General features: G+C 37.4%; 1 pseudogene; it reads right to left on the bottom strand.

Annotated features, from left to right (window-relative positions):
* Positions 1 to 1,960: 1,960 nt before the first annotated feature.
* LOC113362450 lies at positions 1,961 to 2,060 on the bottom strand (annotated as a pseudogene).
* Between the last annotated feature and the right edge of the window lie 3,253 nt (positions 2,061 to 5,313).

The raw sequence follows: 5,313 nt of genomic DNA, 5'->3' as shown, positions 1-5,313 counted from the left end.
AGGCGACAAAGGAAGCTATTTTTCCAATAAAAAGTGGTATATTCTTATTTATGTATTTATTGCAATTATTATTATGACTATATGCCTTGGTTGAAAATTGTTTGAATGATTTTTGTTAAGCAATTGTTATTTCTTTTGATAAAGCATGCTTGGCTATAGGTTTTTGATGTTCTACACTTTGGATTTACACTTGTTATTTTTAAAATCTACTTGTTGCAATAGTTTAGAATCAAATTGAAAGAGAAAATTGCATGAATATAAATATTGGATTAAATCACTTTGAACTTGGAAAATAGTGGAATCTTAGCCTCAATGTTCTTTTATTATTGATATCATCTTTGATTGAGTTTGCTATAATTTTTAGTGAGTTTTCAATATTAGTTTTAGAATTTAAGTCTAAGTATTATCCTTCGCAAGTCTGAGAATCGAACCACTTTTACCACTATCTACAAATCACATCAATTTTTGGCGCCGCCGACGCGGATTTTCTTTTAGGGATTTAGATTTATTTTTCTTTTTTAGGTTTAGTTTTTATTTGTTTTATTTATTTGTTCTATTTTACGTTTTTGGGTATTTATCTTTTGTCTACAGGTATAAAGAAAATTGAGCCAAGGAGTTTGGTGATTTCGTAAAGACTTGGAGCTAAAGATTAAAGCAAAAAGAACGGAAAAGAAGACATTTTTTTTTAGTTATTTTTTTTTAGGGTTTTGTTTATTTTTCTTGTTTAGAAAAAACTGTTTGGGGTTTATTATTATTTTGTGATTTTTCTTTTCTTTTTGGACACTTGGACTTTTGGACTTTGGGACATTAATTTTTTATACCCTATGGAAGGGTAGTATTAAATATAAACTGTTTGCAGAGAAGGAGGACAATTACGATATTGTCTCTGCACCTTGGGTTCGTACACTAACATCGGAGTCGGTGGTCCGAGTCGACTACAACCGATTCATCCCCCGTCAGGAACGGGAGGTAAGATTCTGAACACCCGCGAATCTCCTGTCAGCGGGTTTACTGTATTCCTTCGGTTGCATATATGTTGAGGAATGAATACGGATTTTAATTTTCTAGTAAAAGGCAAGGCCAGACCATACAAGATAAGGGTTCATATTTCATCACCGTTCTCTTCTTGCCCGCCTTAGGAAAAAGATACCAAACGCGAACCCAAGCTTAAAATTTTGACTAGAACGAGACCGAGAAGGTAACGATCTTGTAGGAAAGTCGTTCAAAAGGACTATATTGGGTATCTTATTAGCTTAACTCGTTTAGAGGTTTGCTAAAATTGTACCTAGTTTCCTTTCGGAAGATTAGAAGCTGGTCTTGAAACAATCTAATTGGAGACATCATGCTTTTTGGTTGCTAGAAATCAATAGGTTTGATTTGGTTGAGTCAGCCTTGTTTTGTGATTGCATAGAATCCCCTTCCATATTCTTTTGTATGCCTGAACGTAAAAAAGACGCCCTAAGTAGATTTATTAAAGACAAACCTAGTAGTTCTAAGCGTCTCGGATACCTTAATTTAGAAAGTCCGATTTTCGAAGAGTCCAGTTTTGAACATTCGTTTGAGGAGAAAATCCTTAATATTCCGATAGTGCCAGAAATGGCAACTTTGAAAGCTTTGTTGAATCCAGCTAGGACTACTCGTCCATCATGTATTAAGTTAGCTGACACGGAAGCCAATTATGAACTTAAACTTGGGACCTTACAGATGCTCCCAATCTTTTTAGGGAAAGAAAACGAAAACCCCTATTACCATGTTAGGGATTTTGAAGAAATTTGCAGTACTCTAAGAATTAGAGGCTTAGATGATGATGCTTTGAAACTTAGGTTATTCCCATTTCCCCTGAAAGATAAGGCCAAGTCGTGGCTATATAGTTTGACTTCCGAGTCAATTGAGACATATGAACAACTTGCATCTTCCTTTTTCAATAAGTTTTTCCCTAGGCACAAAACATCGTCTATTAGGATGCAAATATGCACATTTTCACAACAAGAGGGAGAATCTTTGAATAAGTATTTGGAAAGGTTCAATGATTTGTTAGCCCAATGTCCTCATCATGGTTTAGAAAAGGCTAGGTTAGTTCAGATCCTTTATAAGGGGTTAGATTGTTCCACAACAACCATGGTTGAGTCTCTATGCACTAGTGGGTTTGAAAACCAAACTGTTGATGCGACGATGGACTTTTTGAATAAAATTGCCGAAAAAACCCAGCAATGGAAAAATAGTAGGGAACCCAAGAAAACAATTCTTCTAGGTAGAGGAAACGTTAATAGGGTAAAAGGAGGCTATGAATCATATGCCAAAATTGCTGCTATAGCAAAAAGGTTGGAAGCTTTAGAAGTGGGTCACACTAGTGGTAGAGTGGAGCCTTTTTGGGAAGGCCAGAATATTGAAGAGCAAGCAAATGCTCTTTATAATAACAGTAGATTTGATAACCGTCAGAAATTTGACCCATATTCAGAAACTTATAACCCTGGTTGGAGAAACCATCCAAACCTTTCTTGGTCTAAGGGCCAGAATCAAGGTCAGTTTAGTAATTATAATGCTCCCACAAGTTTTGGCTATACTAAGACTTCTTCAGGAACAACTCAGTTTCAGAATCAGTCCGATAAGAAAATCTTAAGCTTAGAGGAATCTCTCGCCTTGTTAACTCAACAAACTGCAAAATTTCAGCTATCAGTAGAACATAGTCTACAAGCTAGTAACAGGATATGACAAGAAAATAGTCAGGCTATTTCCGAGTTAAAAACCCAGGTTGGTCTGATAAATGAGTCTTTGAGAGAAACAGGTAAGTTTCCTAGTCAAACACAACCCAACCCTAGAGGAGTTCATGAAGTAGGTGCAAAACCATCGAATCAATTGAATGTTATTAGCACCCTTAGGAGTGGTAGAGTTGTAGACAATAAGGTAACCATGCCCGATAGTGAACATATTGTAGTTCACCCCTAAGGACCACCAACTGAAGAGACTGATAAAGTTTCTGATGATGCTAACTCGGCTCCTGGGAGGTATGATTCTGTGCCTAGAGCCCCATTTCCCCAACTATTAGTACCAACAAAGAAGGAATCGAACTTTAATGACATATTGGAGGTTTTTAAGCAAGTTACCATAAACCTTTCTTTATTAGATGCAATTAGGCAAATTCCTGCTTATGCCAAGTTCCTTAAGGATATGTGTACACGAAAGCGAAAACTTAGCGTCCGTAAGAAAGCTGTTTTAGCTAGTCACGTAAGTTCAATCATTCAGAACACTACAACTCCAAAGTACAAAAACCCAGGTTCCCCAACCATTGCATGTACAATAGGTAAATTCCGGGTAGAAAAAGCTTTACTTGACTTAGGATCCAGTGTGAACTTACTGTCGTACCATGTGTACTTACATCTAGGACTTGGTGAAATGAAACCTGCTCAGATGACACTGCAGTTAGTTGATAGGTCTGGCAAAATTCCTCGAGGTGTTATCGAGGATGTTCTTATTGAGGTCGACAAGTTTATTTCTCTAGTGGATTTCGTGGTCCTAGATACCCAACCTGTCACCGACCCAGAGAACCAGATACCTGTGATTTTAGGTCGCCCATTCTTAGCTACGTCTAATGCGATCATAAACTGTTGAAATGGTGTGATGAATTTATCTTTTGGTAATATGACTATTGAAATGAACATTTTTAATGTCAGCAAGCTACCTCATGAGCTAGATGACACGTGTGTTGAAGAGATGAATATGATAGAAGCCTTAGTTTAGGAGTCATTACCAAACATCTTGTCTGAAGACCCATTAGAGAGTTGTCTATCCCATTTTGGTTTAGATTTTGACGACGATAGCACCATTGAACAAGTGAATGCTATATTATATTCTACCCCTGTGTTAGATACTGATAGGTGGAAAGATAGGTTCGAACCATTACCATCTTCTGAGACTACCCTAATTCCTTCTTTAGAAGAGCCTCCTAAGTTGGACCTTAAACCACTACCAGATACCTGAAGTATGTGTTTTTAGGACCATCTGAGACTTTACCTGTGATTATTGCTTCCGACTTGGATAGTAATCAGGAAAGTAGGCTAGTAAAAGTACTTCAAGAAAATAAGGAAGCTTTAGGGTGGAATATTGCAGACATTAAGGGTATAAGTCCTACCGTTTGTATGCATCAGATTCATTTGGAGGAAAACTCCAAACCTTCTAGGGAGATGCAACGTCGACTGAACCCTAACATGAAAGAGATAGTTTGAAAAGAGGTGCTTAAGTTGTTAGATTCGGGTATTATCTATCCAATTTCAGACAGTAAGTGGGTCAGCCCCGTTCAGGTTGCTCCCGAGAAATCAGGTATCAATGTAGTCTAGAATGATAACAATGAGTTAATCCCAACCCGAGTGACCACGGGTTGGCGTGTCTGTATTGACTATAGAAAATTGAACAAGGTCACAATAAGGATCACTTTCCCCTTCCTTTTATCGACCAAATGCTAGAGAGGTTAGCTGGACATAGTCATTATTGCTTCTTAGATGGCTACTCCAGATATAATCGGATCGTTATTGCCCCAGAAGACCAAGACAAAACCACTTTTACCTGTCCCTTTGGTACCTTTGTGTATAGACGCATGCCTTTCGGGATATGTAATGTCCCTGCGACTTTTCATCGTTGTATGATGAGCATATTTTTTGATATGGTAGAACGGTTTTTAGAGGTCTTTATGGATGATTTTTCAGTGTTTGGTTCATCTTTTGATGAGTGCTTGCATCATTTGACATTAGTGTTGACTAGGTGTAAGGAAAAGAATTTAGTGCTTAATTGGGAAAAATGTCATTTCATGGTTAAATCAGGAATTGTCTTAGGGCATATCGTATCTTCAAAGGGTATAGAGGTAGACAAAGCCAAAGTTGACCTTATAAAGACTTTACATGTCCCAAAAACCGTAAAAGATATTAAGTCATTTCTAGGGCATGCAGGTTTTTATCGTCGATTCATTAAGGATTTTAGCTTAATTTCTAGACCTCTTTGAAATTTTCTTGCAAAAGATGTTAAGTTTGTCTTTGATGATGCTTGTTTGGAGGCTTTCGAGAAGCTTAAGACTTTACTCACTACCGCCCCCATAGTCCAGGCACCTAACTGGAACCTAGGCTTTGAGATTATGTACGACGCTTCAGATTATGCTATAGGCATTGTGTTAGGACAACGAGAAAACAAATTACTTCATGTGATTTAATATGCTAGAAAAACCCTGTATGATGCCCAACTAAACTACACAACTACCGAGAAGGAACTGTTAGCCATCGTGTTTGCCTTGGATAAATTTAGATCCTTAGGTTCTAAAGTCGTAAT

The sequence above is a fragment of the Papaver somniferum genome, chromosome 3 (genome assembly GCF_003573695.1).
Source record: "Papaver somniferum cultivar HN1 chromosome 3, ASM357369v1, whole genome shotgun sequence".
Lineage (NCBI taxonomy): Eukaryota > Viridiplantae > Streptophyta > Magnoliopsida > Ranunculales > Papaveraceae > Papaver > Papaver somniferum.
This window is presented reverse-complemented; position numbering and strand designations above follow the sequence as displayed.